This window comes from Podarcis filfolensis, assembly GCF_964270895.1.
Source record: "Podarcis filfolensis genome assembly, chromosome: 10".
In the NCBI taxonomy this organism is placed as follows: domain Eukaryota; kingdom Metazoa; phylum Chordata; class Lepidosauria; order Squamata; family Lacertidae; genus Podarcis; species Podarcis filfolensis.
This window is the reverse complement of record NC_139612.1, coordinates 75,075,261-75,090,487: the sequence shown is the minus strand read 5'-3', so window position 1 is coordinate 75,090,487 and position 15,227 is coordinate 75,075,261. Positions and strand designations below refer to the sequence as shown.

The following is a 15,227-nucleotide window of genomic DNA, read 5'->3' as shown; positions in this document are numbered from 1 at the left end:
GTTTTTGGGGTGCTCTCTCTGTGACGGGGGGGCGATTATCTGAGGGTGTCCAAATTGCAACGCGCTTTAGTTCTGGGCTGCTTCACTCCTCGCATGGGGGGGGGGGCTCTGCGCGCAAACAGATCAACAGCTGCCTTGCTTTCTTCCTGGCCTCATTGTGTCGCCTCTGAGGGAGACACAAGGGAAGAATTGTGTTGGGGTGTGTGTGTGTGTGTGCAAAAGCCCAAGCCCTATTTTCCCCGTAACACAGGAGTCACAGAGTCCAACCCGCTGCTCAATGTGCACAAATACCAAAAACATGGAATGGATCTAAAATCATGGCGTGGGTGAGGGGGAGGGAAGGATTTTGCAATGTAAACATTGTAGGGGGGGACCCCACTTTGCAGCTGGATTGCCTGGATCAGCCCCTCCCGCGCTCTCCTAGTAAGAGGGGAGGGGAAAAACAATTCTTTCCCTCGCTTCCCGTCACAACCTGCTTTCACGCCGCCCCCAAACCCTCAAACACCCCCCCCCCCGGTATGTTGCACCTTTTCCTTCTGCTCCTCCTCCCCGCAATCCGGCTTCTGTTTCTGGAATGAGGGGAGAGAGCCCCCCCTCTCAAACTGCTTGCTTCGTCCGCAAGTGGAGCTTCTACGCCGGATTGCTGCTCTGCTCCATAGCTCTAGGGGCGCGCGCTTTTGGAAAGGGAAGGAGGGGCGGCAGGACCCCCCCCTCCGTGGATGTTGCAGGAAAGGAAAGGAGAATCGGGAGCGGGGACAAAGAGGTAAAGGGGTCGCGGGGGGAGGGGAGAGAAGGACCCAGAGACCCCTCCAGCTCCCCCAAGCGCCTTCCGTGGGGCCTGGATCCCTGCGCGCGTGCTGCGAAGGGGGCTTTCCTTGGCCCCTTGGCTGCCTTGGCGGGGGGGGGCATGCACCACCCATTCAGGGGATCCCAACCGAAGAGCCCTCGCCCCATTTCCCCCGCGCAGGCATCCCTGGGGCGCTGTGGGTTCCGCGCGGAGAGAGGTGGGCCATGAAAGGGTTAATGGGAGTGAGGGACGCCTGGATAGAGAACCCCCGTCCCTCCCCTGCTCGTCTTGGGGGGCCCTTCTGGACGGAGAGATGGAGGCGCAGGGCGAGCGGTGAGCCGCGCCAAGGGGCCTCTGGGTGCAGGGGAGACTCTGGGACAGAGGGAGGGAATCGAGGAAGTGGGGAGGGGGAACATCCCTGGGGCAGGGAAGGGCAGCAATCCGGGGGGGGGGGAGAGCTAGGTAGACCAGTCTTTGGGGACACGTCTCCATCTTGGCGCCGGTGGGGATTGTCTTGGCTTCTCCCTCCCACCCAATTATCGGCCACCCCTTCAAGGCAACCAGAGGGATCACTGGAAAGTGGGGGGTCGTGTCCCCCCTCCCATTCCTTCCTGCAAACTCCATCCTCTTACTGCCCCATAAGCCCCTGCCCTGTGCAGACGCAGCGCTTCTGCCCAGTCCAACCATTGTTCCCCTGGAGAGGAGAGGAAACATTAAACATTAAAATCCTCCTGATACAGGGCTGCCTTCAGCTGTCTTCTAAATGTCAGTATGTTGCCCATTTCCTTACCCTCTGCCTAATTCCATGTACCCTCGCTTCTCGCCGGGAAGGAACCAGCAGAAGACCCTCAGAAGAGGACCTCAGTGTCCAGACTAAACCATGGGGGTGGAGACGGTCCTTCAGGGCAGAGGCTGTTGAGGGCTTTAGGTTACAGATCTTGCTCCTCCATAATGACCTCAAGAGCAAGTTTGACGTAAAATTTTTGAGTAGTAAAAAACCCTCAGAGGCAGCAAAAATTTTATTCAGCAAATAAATTCATTACTGAATGCAAACAAGCCTAACAGGATCCAAAACATAGCAAAGACCTAACTTAAATAAAAACCTAACTTGGCATACCAAAGCAGCACTCAAGTAAATAAAAAGAATTGTCCAGTAGCTCCTTAGAGACCAACTAAGATTGTCCTGGGTATAACCTTTGGTGTGCATGCAAACTTCTTCAGATACACTGAAAGTCCCCAGACCCTTATGTATAGTGGGAGGGTGGGGTGGGGGTTTTCTCAAAAGCGTAGTAGGAGATGGGTATGGTAAAGCTGTTGACGACTGTTAATGACTGCAATTAGTCCTACAGGAAAAAGCATGGGATAGTATGCATACTAACTAGCTTTAGTATGTGTAATGAGACAAGAATCCAATATCTCTATTCAGACCAGGTCTCTCCAGAGTTTTCAGTTTATTAATAAGTTGTAATTCAGCAACTTCTCTTTCAAGTCTATTTCTGAAATTCTTTTTTCATTAATTTTGACTGCGTCAGACAACACGGCTACCTGCCTGAATCTAGCACTCAAGTAAGACGCACACAAGCAGAGTATTGAAATAGCAGAATAGGAAGTGGGACCAGGCGCCTTTCAATACTGCAATTTATAAACAATTCAGTGTCAGAGTAACATTGGGATGGGATAACAAGCCTGGCTCACTCCAGTTTAAACCAAAATCAAGGAAGGTTCAGCATAGTCTCATAACAACTGATCCCACCACCTGCTCTCAGCAGAAAGGAAACTCCCTTATCAGCTAAAATGTTCCAGGTAGAGAAAACTCCAGCTTTGAATCACACAGAGTAGAACCTTCTTGAAGCAATAAACCAGGAATGATCTGTCTACATTAGATCAATACTATTCTATGCCTGAAAAATGCAACTATGTCACTTTAAAGGTCAGCACCAACAGTGTGAATTATGACTGGAAATGCCCTAGGAGCCAGGGAAGATCCTTTAGGACCAGTGATATGTGGTCTCGGCGGCTGCTCCGAGTTATTAGTCTAGCTGCCCCATTCTGGATTAGTTGCAGTTTCTGAGTCACCTTCAAAGGTAGCCCTACGTAGAGCACATTGCAGTAGTCCAAACTGGAGATAACCAGAGCATGCACCACTCTGGTGAGACAGTCCGAGGGCAGGGAGGGTCTCATCTGGTGTACCAGATGGAGCTGGCAGACAGAACTGACCTGTGCCTCCATGGACAGCTGTGAGTCCAAAATGACCCCCAGGCTGTGCACCTGGTCCTTTAGGGCAGGCATCCCCAACCTTCGGCCCTCCAGATGTTTTGGACTACAATTCCCATCATCCCTGATCACTGGTCCTGTTAGCAAGGGATCATGGGAGTTGTAGGCCAAAACATCTGGAGGGCCGCAGGTTGAGGGTGCCTGCTTTAGGGCCACAGTTACCCCATTCAGGACCAGGGAATCCTCCACATCTGACTGTCCTCCAGGGACAGTACTTCTGTCTTGTCAGGATTCAACCACAGCCGCCACCCATCCTCAAACCACCTCCAGGCACCAACACACGGCATTCACCACCTTCACTGGTTCCGATTTAAATGAGAAGAACCACATACTGGTGAACACCCAACCCAAAACCCCTGATGATCTCTCCCAGTGGCTTCATATAGATATTAAAAAGCATGGGGGAGAGGACAGAGCCCTGAGGCTCCCCATAAGTGAGCACCCAGGGGTCAGAACACTCATCCCCCAACACCACTTTCTGGACATGGCCCAGGAGGAAGGAGGGGAACCACTGCACAGCTGTGCCCCCAGCTCCCCTAGAGGGTCCAGAAGGATACAATGGTCAAAGGTCTTCAAAGCCGCTGAGAGATCCAGCAGAACCAGGAAACAGCTTTCCCCTCAGACTCTAGCCCATCAGAGATCATCAAGCAGCACAACCAGGACAGTTTCTGTTGCATGATGAGGCCTGAATCCCAACTGGAAGGATCATGGTGGCAGAAGCTTTCCTGGTCCTGCAGCCCACAAAAGCCCCAGCCACAATACATTTATAAGCTTTCAAGTGGCCACATGATACATGGTGGTCTTTTCTTCAAAAAACAAATATTTTGAATACTTTTACAGTGCTGTATGATGTAAGTGGCATTTCTGTTTCCCTTGTTCCACATTGGAGAGATATTGATACACAGGTCTGAGCTCATTTCTCCGCCTGAAACTGCTGTGTTAGCAGCAATGGAAGCCTGGGGAAAGTGTTGTGGGGTCCTGGGCTGCCTAGACAACAAGACCCCCTTCTCAGCAGAGCAGTACGTTAGGCACCAGCTCGGCTGCAGGAGTTGCTGGCAGGAGGTGTGCAGGGCACTATCCAAGCATCTTAGAGACTCCACTCAAGATTTGTGTAAGTTTTCCTGCATAGCCTTTTCTTCTCCTGAAGATAAGTCATAAGGCAGCAAAGGATTAGGATCAGAGTTTTCCTTCTCGATGGGCTCCCTTCCCTTTCCGCTGCAGGATGTGCAGAATCTGTCTTCTTGACTGTGGGATTCACTGTCGTTCTCATCCTCTCCATCCACCAGCGTATTTCTTCACCTGCAACAGAATTCCCCAACCCACCAAGAATTTGAGACCCATCAGCTATCCTCACCTGGTTTTGCCAGCCGGTTGAAGCCATTCCTGGGATTGTGGGCCCTGTTGAATGCTGACAGCTTCTGGAAGCCACAGGTGAGAGCTGAGTGCAGGGTGGAGACCAATGGTGGATAGATTACCCGAGAAGGTGCATGACATTTCCCCCACCAAAGGTACCGCCTCTCCTCTAACACCCCAAGACATCCTCTAATTATGATATTTAAGACAGATCAGGAATAAATTCATGTCTCCATAAATAACACAACTTCAGGCCATTAATGAATCAATATTACCTATTCAAGGATGAAGTTTCCATTAAGTACACTTATCTATTTTCCTTGAATATCCAGCTTTGTCAGTGCCAGATTAGGATAGTCCTCTGTCAGAAGACAAGCACAGGATCAGGCAGCACATCATCATTATAAAGAACCATTGGGGTGGGTGTTTCCGCCTGGGATTCCCATGTGCCATCTGCTTTCCTTCTGCTTCTCCTGCTCTCTCCATGCAATGTGAGGCATGTAGACAGAGGTCCATCTCCAAGAACAGGAGCTTCCCTGAGCACCCATTCAGCTGATCCCAAGCACCAAGCCTTGTCACTAGTTCTCTGACTGACCCAGACCACAGTCCCTGGAAGAGATGAAGGCCTGGGTCTCCCAAAATAGTCCATATGGACCTCCTGAGGTCAGTGGGACTGTGCAGGTGATTCATGAAGATCTAGAGATGGAAATGGGGGCAACCACTTGATTTGAAAGGCAATCCCACAGGACAACAGTATTCCAAGATCATGCTGTGTTCTTAAAGATGATTGAGGATTATGAAAGTTTGCTGATGCATTACTATCATTAGACATCATACCATTTTCATTTCCTAAAAATTGGGAACATGGGTAGGACATGGGAGAATGTAGGAGATGTTGAAATAAGAGAATGTGCTAATGGCGGTTGATGTGTCCTTTCCCCCCCTGTGTTCTCTTTCTTAAAACCCAAACAGGATTTGCTTTCTGTCCACTCTGAAAAAGGTGATGGAGAAGACAGAATTGCAGGGGACAGGGCACCGTTCGTTTCATTAGGAATAGCCATTAAAATGTGTGAAATGTGGAATATGCTTCACTGAATGAGCACACATAGTTCACATCAACGAACACAAAAAAGAAAGAACCCCAAAAAACACAAAAAAGAAAGAAGGTATGTAATGCGGAAAGAGCTTCTCTTTCATTGCAAAACTTAGAACACACCAGCAGACTCACACAGAGAGAAAATGTTTTAAGTGCAGGGAGTGTGGGAAGAACTTCAGTCAGAGTGGAAACCTTAAATTGCACAAACGGACTCACACAGGGGAGAAACCGTTTCAGTATATGGAGTGTGAAAAGAGCTTTAGCGATAGTGGAAGCCTTAGGAACCATCAACTGACTCACACAGGGGAGAAACCATTTAAATGCATGGAGTGTGGAAAGAGCTTTAGTGAAAATGGAAGCCTTAGTGTAATGGGAAATGGTGTTGCTCATGCGTAAAACTCCAAACCGCTCCAAGCAGGTTATATAGCTCAAACTTTCCCTGGTTTGACAGCGCCTTGCAAACGCGACTGTCTTAATCACTGCCAGTATCCGTCAGTGGGCGTTTCCTGAACTTCTTCCAACATAAAAATTCCTTGACCCCCAATCTCCGCCTAGCTTCTCTGCGCGGAAGCCTTCTGCGCAGAGTAGGCGTGCCAAGCGGAGGTCCTGCGCTCTCCCCACTGATCTCACTGGAAGAGTCTCGGAGCCTTCCCTCCGAAGTACTCTCAGCCTCCCCTTTCTTCCTGGTGTCACCTTGGTTTCCTTCCCCAGCGGAAGCTCTCCCTCTCTCCTTGCTGGTTCCCTCCCCTGCATCCTCGGAGCGACTTCCCTCTCCGTTGATCTCTGATGTCAGTTCCCTGACAGCTTCTAAACAAAGTAATCCATAAAGATCAAGCTGGCTTTTTACCGGGGAGACAGCTGAAAGATAATGTGAGAATGGTATTAGATATTATCGAATGTTTAGAAAACAGAATTGATAAACAAGCAGTGTTGATTTTTATCGACGCGGAGAAAGCATTTGATGTCTCCTGGCAATTTATGAAAAAGAATTTAAAAATAATGGGAATAGGAGAGGAATTTATGAAGGGTGTAGAAGCAATATATCACAATCAAACAGCCAAACTCATTATAAATAATAATGTTTTGGAGATTTTTGATATCTCAAAAGGGACGAGACAGGGGTGTCTTCTATTCCCCCTGTTGTTTTTAACTGTACTAGAGGTACTCAACAAGACCATGAGAGAAAATCCAGAAATTAAAGGGATTAAGGTTGGACATAAAGATTTTAAAATAAAAGCGTTTGCGGATGATATAGTATTAACTTTGGAAGATCCAAAGAAAAGCTTAAAAGAGGCACTACAAAAAATAGAAGAATTTGGCAAAGTAGCAGGGTTTAAACTTAATAAGAACAAGACTAAAATGTTAGTGAAAAACATAAGCAAAGAAGAAACAGAAGAACTGCAACAAGAGACAGGAATCACAGCGGCTAACAAAGTCAAATATCTGGGAATATGGTTGACAGCAAAAAACATAAATCTATATAAAGATAACTATGACACCACATGGAGAGAAATTAAGAAAGACTTGGATATCTGGAATAGACTGAGACTCTCTTTTTTTAGGGAGAATATCAGTGATTAAAATGAATGTCTTACCTAGAATGCTATTCTTATTCCAAACAGTACCAGTGATCAAAGGGTTGAAACAATGTAAAGAATGGCAGAAAATATTGGCAAGATTTGTCTGGCAGGGAAAGAGACCAAGAATAAAAAAGAAGATCTTAGTGGACAAAAAAGAAAGAGGTGGCTTTTCCTTGCCAGACATGATTCTTTATTATGAAGCAGCTTGCTTAATATGGATAAGAGATTGGATAAAACTAGAGATTACGGACCTTCTAGATTTAGAAGGATTTGACAACAGGTACGGGTGGCACTCGTACCTGTGGTATGGTAAAGCAAAAGTCCACAGGGGTTTCTTAAATCTTATAATTAGAGGACCCATATATGATGTTTGGGTAAGAAATAAAAATTTGTTAGAAAAGAAAACCCCCTGGTGGATCTCACCAACTGACGTATTAATTACAAAAAAAACTAATATGGAAGGAAAGAGAGCTACTTATGAAGAGTTTGTTATGAAAACGGAGCAGGGGATTAAGTTAAAGACGTATGAAGAAATAAAGAACCTATTGACAGGGTGGTTACAACACCACCAAGTTAATGAGATACTAAAAAAGGATTTAAAAAGGTTGGGATTTGAGGAAAAGAAATCAAAATTTCAAATCGATATTATAGAAGGTAGCAACAAACTTTTGTCCAAAATGTATGACTTATTACTGGACTGGTTTACTAAAGATGATTAAGCTAATCGTGCGTTCTAAATTTAGACCGCTTTTATTATTATTATTTATTTTTTAATTTTTTATTGGTTTTTTCCACACATAATACAAGACAATACAACACAATACAAGACATACAAACATGTAAACACGTATAATTTCTTGACCTTTCTTTTCTTGAGCCTTCTTTCAGCGACTTCCCCATACCTCCCCTTTCTGCATCCCTGTTATCAATCTTTTCAGCATCCCCTAATTTCAATATAACACTTTCTTTAGGTCTTATTTCTCATATCCAATTGCTAATCGCTGCAATTCTATTTTGCGTTACCCAAAACATTTTAGCATTCATTAATTTTACAACAGTTCTTAAGATAGATTTTAAACTTCTTCCAATCTTCTTCCACCGTCTCTTTCCCTTGGTCACGGATTCTGCCGGTCATCTCAGCCAGTCCCATATAGTCTATTACCTTAGTCTGCCATTCTTCCAGTGTGGGTAGTTCTTGTGTCTTCCAATACTTTGCTAATAGTACTCTTGCTGCTGTTGTAGCGTACATAAAGAACGTCCTGTCTTTCCTTGACACCAATTGGCCTACCATGCCCAGGAGAAAGGCCTCTGGTTTCTTCACGAAAGTGCATTTAAGCACCTTTTTCATTTCATTATAAATCATTTCCCAGAATACCTTGATCCTTGGGCACGTCCACCAAAGGTGGTAGAAGGTACCTTCAGTTTCCTTACATTTCCAACATTTATTATCGGGCGTGTGATAAATTTTTGCAAGCTTGACTGGGGTCATGTACCACCTATAAATCATTTTCATAATGTTCTCTCTCAAGGCATTACATGCCGTGAACTTTATACCGGTGGTCCATAACTGTTCCCAGTCGGCAAACATAATGTTATGACCAATGTCTTGTGCCCATTTAATCATAGCTGATTTAACCGTCTCGTCCTGTGTATTCCATTTCAACAGCAAGTTATACATTCTTGACAAATTCTTAGTATTGGGTTCCAATAGCTCTGTTTCTAATTTTGACCTCTCCACCTGGAAGCCAATTTTCCTGTCCTGTTTGAAGACTTCATTTATCTGATAATAATGAAGCCAATCTCTTACTTTTAACTTCAATTTCTCATAGCTCTGCAATTTCACTTTTCCCTCCTCCTGTTCTATAATTTCCCAGTACTTTGGCCATTTGGATTCCATATTAAGTTTTTTCACTTCCTTAGCTTCCATTGGTGACAGCCACCTGGGGGTTTTGTTTTCCAACAAATCTTTATATCGAGTCCAAACCTTGTACAATGCTTTCCTAACAATGTGGTTCTTAAAACCTTGATGAATTTTTACCTTGTCGTACCATATATATGCATGCCAGCCAAATCTGTTGTTAAACCCTTCCAAATCCAAAATGTCTGTGTTTTCAAGAAGCAGCCAGCTTTTCAGCCAGCAAAACGCCGCTGATTCATAGTACTGGTTTACTAAAGATGAGGAGGTAAAAGAAGCCATGATTAAGTGGGCCATGGATTTTGGATATAATATAGAATATAGCATGGCGTGAATTATGGAATGTCAATATGAAGTTTACGGCGTGTACGGCCTTACAGGAAAATATGTGGGAAATGATATATAGGTGGTACCTCACGCCGGTAAAATTGGCAAAGATGTATAGAATAAAAAATAGGAAGTGTTGGAAGTGTGGTGAGGCAGAAGGAGACTTATATCATATGTGGTGGGTTTGTGGGAAAGTGAAGGGTTTTTGGGAATCAATATATAATGAGCTTAAAAAAATCTTTAAGTACGTGGACTTCCTGTTGAGCGCGAACCTGTCCCAAGTGGGAATCTTCCCGGCTGGGAGATTCCGTGCTTTTTGAGGAAAAAAGGGGTGCTGCAGGGCGCAGTAGCCCCCCAAAATACCCTCAGTGGAGAACATTGAGGGTCCGGTTCCCGGCAAGCCAATTTGCAAATTGCCTGGCCGTCAGGTAGCCCTGTAAGGGTGAAGAGTACGGCGGAGAGAGAAGCAGGCAGAGGGAAGCCATTAACTATCCTCTAAAAAGCGTAGCCCTGAACTTGCAAGGGAAGCGACCGACACTCAAGCTTAAGAAATTCGGACCTAATTGGGATAGAATTCGGAAGTTCAAGGCTAAAGGAAGGTTTCGGAGCAAAAAGAATTAAATGTGGAGTTCAGCTGTATCTGCAATTGAAAACAGACGCAGAACTGTCAGCAGAGCGGGAGCAAGCTGTGTGAGTAATGGCTAGCGGTCGTTGCCGCTTTCTCCTCTAAAACTTCTAAGCTAAGAAAATAGCTAAGAACTAGCAGTAAGATAAAAAAGAAACAGAAGAGGAAGCAGAGGGACGTTTGACTGTTATTTTTGGCAAATCTTCGGTGTGTTGGTGGGGGAAAGAAAGAGACAAGATTAGAAGGAATTCTTAGTTTCACTTTTAATAAAGAACTGTGCAACTGGATGTAAGGACTTCCGTCGCCACTGTTACATTGCTATACTCTGGAAAAATACCAGCAACGTTTTTGGAGAAGTGAATATTTTAACGGATAAAAGGGGAAGTTTTATGCTCTGTAATAGATTATAATAATCTGACTTTTGAAATTGAACAATGCCACAGGTTTTAAGGGTTGATGGTGAGCGTCAAAATTAACTTCTAAAAAAACACTCCCCCCACTCCCCCTTTCCCCCCCTTCCTTCCCTTGTCGTTGGAGTATAACACCATTGCAGAAGCTTCGTAGAGTGGTTTTAACGAATGGATAAGGCTGGTAACTGATTGAGATCGTTCCTCAGAAGAATCCTGCTCTGGATATAATTTTTTGTTTTTGTTTCCCTTTTTCTTTTTTTGTGGGACTTATTTTATGGTTTTCTGCTACTTCTTTCCTTGGACTAATCTGGGATTGGAGAGTTTGAAGACTACATTGGATTATAATTGGAGTATAATTAAAATCTAAAATAACTGGCAATAACAAAACTGAGAAAATATATTATTTTTTACTTTTTTATGGTTTGGTCCTTTTCTTCCCCTGTTGCATTTTATTTTCGAAATGACGGATTGGAATTAGCCTAAGTGGTGGCAAGAAGATTTTCGTCTTTCTATCGTCTCTTCATTAATGAAAAGTTTTAAAACCTTGGCAAAAATTTGAAATTTGAGGACTGTGAATTAGTGAATTCTCCTAACAAAAAGGCTAAAAGTAGTATCACAATTATATTCTCTCTTTTGGGATTTTTTAAGATAATAAGAGTATCTCCATTGGGTTATATTTTATTTTTATTCTGGCCATTTATTTTGTGATGTAGGAAATACCTGAGTTGATATATTGATCGGAGGAGTTCGGTGTTAGTTTTTATATGTTATTGGGTTTTGCTAAATATTGTATTGGGCCTTATATACTGCTTGTGCTAATTTTGGTGCATTAATTAACTTTGGTAGGAGTGTGAAGAGACTAAAAAATATGTCGCACCAGCAGAAAAAAACAAGTGCAAGGGCGACACCGGCAGATAGGAGAAGCTCAAAACAAGAGTCAGATTTTAAGGGAGAAATGTTGAAAATGTTTGGAGAAATTAAAAATGATATAAAGCAGAGTGAAAAAAAATTAGAGGCCAAATTAGAACAAATGGACAAAAGGATTGGAAAAATGGACAAAAAAAATGATGAAACAGTAAATGAATTAAAGGGACAATTGAAAGATGTGACTAAGAGAACACAAACGTTGGAGGAGGGGATGAAGAGGACAAAACAGGAAATGAGGGAAGTGAGGAGATAAGAGGAGAAAATAAAGGTAGAAATGTCAAAGATTAATAAAACACAAGAAGAAGTCTTGGATGCGATTGCTATGAATGAACTGAGGCAGCGGGAGACTAATTTGAGGTTGAGAGACGTACTAGAGATGCAGGGTGAAAATATTAAAGAGAGACTGATTGCAGAAATAGCACAATGGTTAGAACTTCAACCAGAGGAGGTAGCTATGACAGTGCAAAATGCATTTAGAATGAAGGCAAGAACAACTAAGACAAGGAAATCTCCGGGAGACTGTCTAATTATATTCAAGGACAGAGAAATGAGAAATATGATCTTGCAGAAGAACAGAGAGAAAAGATTGAATATCGATGGGAATTATATAATTATTTTTAAAGATATACCGATCAGACTGTTGAAACTGAGAGATCCATATAAACCATTGGTGCAAATTTTATAGAAGAACAAAATAGAATACAAGTGGAAATTTCCAGAGGAGATCTCTTTTTTCTATAAAAGTAAGAAACACAAACACACAAGCCCAAAGGAAGCAAGCAAGTTTCTGAGAAGATACAAGGAATTAAGACCAGAAGAGGAAGAAATAAGAGGTGCAGCAGCAGGAGCAGGAGCTACGGGGGAAAGTGGATTGGGAGAGGGGGAAGAAGAAGATGGAAGAAACACAGAAGAAGAAGAAGAAGTACAAGAAGAAAGATTATAAAATTTTAAATAAAATTTAATTAATTAGGATACCAAGATGGCGTTAAAATTATGGAATTGGAATATTAATGGGATGAACGATAGGAAAAAACGGAATAAAATTGAACAATACCTAAAAAAGGAAAATTTGGATATAATATGTTTACAAGAGACACATGTGGCGAGAAGACATAGAAGAGTTTTGATCAACAAAAGACTAGGAAATGAATTTATATCGTCAGACAAAAACAAAAAGAGAGGGGTGGTATTGTATAAAATTGAAATAAAATTGAAGCTCAGCAAATTTTCAAAGATGAAGAAGGAAGAATAATTGCAATCCAGATCAAGTGGCAAGGTGAAAAAATAATAACAGTCGGGATCTATGCACCAAATGGAAACAAGACTGATTTTTATAAAGATTTGGAAGAGAAACTGTTTGATTATATGGACCAAAAGATTATAATAATGGGAGATATAAATGGAGTAGTGTCAATGGAAATGGATAGACTGAGAGCATCAGGAATGAGTAAAGAGGGAAAACTACCCAAGACTTTTTTCTCGATGATTAAGAATTGTAACTTAATAGACATTTGGCGACTGAGACATCCACTTGACAAACTGTTTACGTTTTATTCAGAATCGAATCAGTCAATGTCGCGAATCTATCAAATATGGGTATCTAATGAATTAACTCCAAGAATCATGCAAGTTGAAATTCAACCAAGAGTGATCTCAGATCATAATCCAATCAAATGTGAAATTAGAGGTTATGAAGAAATACTCCATCATTCATATGGAGAATTAATGACTACCTTCTAGATGATCAAATTTTTTTAGAGGGGGCACAAAAGAAGCTGGTGGAGTATTTTATGAACAATTGTAATAAGGGTACAAAAATGAATGTTGTGAGGGATGCCAGCAAGGCGGTGATGAGAGGATTTTTTATCCAACAGAATTCAATAAAAAATAAAAGCAGAGAGAAAGGCAAGAAAGAAATTTTAAGACAAATAATGGACAATGAACAAAAATTAATTGAGAAACCAGACAATTTGAAAATAAAACAGAATATAAAACTCTGCAAACACAATTTGCTATGATAATAAATAAAGAAGTGGAGTGGAATATAAAAAAAGGAACTTTGAATTTGCAAATAAATCAGGCAAATGGCTGGCATGGCAAATTAAGAAAAGAAAGGAACAGAATACAATAAATAAAATCATCATAGAAGGAGAAGAGATAGTTAATCCAAAAGGTATCAGAAAAGGATTCTTGGACTTTTACAGACATTTATATAATAGTAAAGAGAAAAATAACATGAGAAAAATAGAAAGATTCTTAAAAGAAAAAAAGGTGCAGAAGATCCCGACAGAAAAGAAAGAAAGGCTGAACGCCCCTATAGAAATGGAAGAGATTAAAGAAGCCATAAAAGAGTTGAAAAAACGGAAAGCTCCAGGACCAGATGGATTTACAGCAAGTTATTATAAAGAAATGAGGCACATCCTGTCTACACCGCTGAGAGAAGTCGTGAACAATATTCTTCAGGATAGAGAAATGCCGGAGACGTGGAAAGAAGCTTTTATTACACTAGTTCCAAAACAAGACTCTGATTTGACTCAAGTTACCGTATTTTTCGCACCATAGGACGCACTTTTTCCCTCCTAAAAAGCAAGGGAAAATGTGTGTGCGTCCTATGGAGCGAATGCAGGGGGGAGGCAGGCGGGAAAAGTCCCCAAGAGCCGCACACAAGCTTCGTGCGCTTTTGCGGGCTTTTCCCCAGGAGGGAGAAGAGACTGACTGGCCGCATCAGTCCCTTCTCCCTCCTCAGGGAAAAGCCCCCAAGAGCGGCGCCCTCTTTAAAGGCTGCGCGGCTCCTGCGGGCTTTTCTACGAGGTGGGGGAATCCTCCCACCTCCCAGAAAAGCCAGGAGAAGCCGCGCAGCCCCGTTAAAGAGCGCGCGGCTTCTGCGGAAGGTGGGGGAAGCTGCAGTAGATTCCCTCCTCCCGGGCTCCCTTTGAAGCGGCAATGTGGGATGGGAGCAGATTACACTCGTGTAAGCAGCTCCTCTCCCACTTTCCTGCTTCAAAACAACTACGGAGGAGGGAAGGAAGGGGACCATGGATCCTCTGCTAGTGAATGCAGCGGATTCCCTCCTCCCGGGCTCCCTTTGAAGCAGCAAAGTGGGAGGGGAGCAGCTTACACTTGTGTAAGCAGCTCCTCTCCTACTTTCCTGCTTCAAAGCAATCACGGAGGAGGGAAGGAAAGGGACCGTGGATCCTCCACTGCTTGCGGCTGCAGCGGATTCCCTCCTCCTGGGCTCCCTTTGAAGCAGGAAAGTTGGAGGGGAGCAGCTTACACTCGTGTAAGCAGCTCCTCTTCCACTTTCCTGCTTCAAAGTGGAGGGAATCCACTGCAGTTGCGAGCAGAGGATCCATGGCTCTGCTTCCTTCCCTCGAAGCAGGGTGTGGGGGTGCAGGGGGAAAGACGGCAGGAAATAGATGCTGGGCAGGAAGACACAACCACACTTTGACCACTGAAAGTCCACCCCAGATTTCCACTGAGACGGCCAGGCTAATCTCGATGGCCATAAGTCAGACTCAGCATTATTAACTGGACTTAGATAAGCCATGGTTCCCCTTCCTACCCTCCTCTGAGGCTCGATTTAAAGCAGCAAAGCGGACAGGAGCCACCTGCTTTGCTGCTTTAAATAGTTTAGTGCAACATTTGATTCAGAATATTTTTTCCCGTATTTTCCTCCTCTAAAAACTAGGTGCGCCCTATGGTCAGGTGCGCCCTATGGAGCGAAAAATACGGTAAAAATTACAGGCCTATCTCATTGCTAAATACAGACTACAAAATTTTTGCAAGTATCTTAGCGAAGAGGTTGAAAAAGATATTACAAGAAATTATTCATAAAGACCAGGCGGGTTTCCTTCCTGGCAGACAGATGAAAGATAATATAAGGAATATAATTAATTTGTTAGAATATCTGACAGCCAAGAATGAGAAACAAGC

The 15,227-nt window shown here is 43.4% G+C and overlaps 3 protein-coding genes across 4 annotated transcripts in view; 2 read left to right on the top strand and 1 right to left on the bottom strand.

Annotated features, from left to right (window-relative positions):
• The window catches only part of LOC310742953 (uncharacterized protein), an 84,900-nt gene that overhangs the window by 37,704 nt on the left and 31,969 nt on the right, over positions 1–15,227 (top strand). The gene's annotated exons all lie outside the window — the stretch shown is intronic.
• LOC310742938 (uncharacterized protein) overlaps positions 1–15,227 on the bottom strand; it is a 47,228-nt gene that overhangs the window by 24,663 nt on the left and 7,338 nt on the right. The gene's annotated exons all lie outside the window — the stretch shown is intronic.
• LOC310744070 (uncharacterized protein) overlaps positions 4,351–15,227 on the top strand; it is a gene marked incomplete at its 3' end in the record, with an annotated part of 35,641 nt that continues 24,764 nt past the window's right edge. Inside the window, exon 1 of the mRNA XM_083574813.1 lies at positions 4,351–4,492. The remainder of the gene's footprint in view (positions 4,493–15,227) is intronic.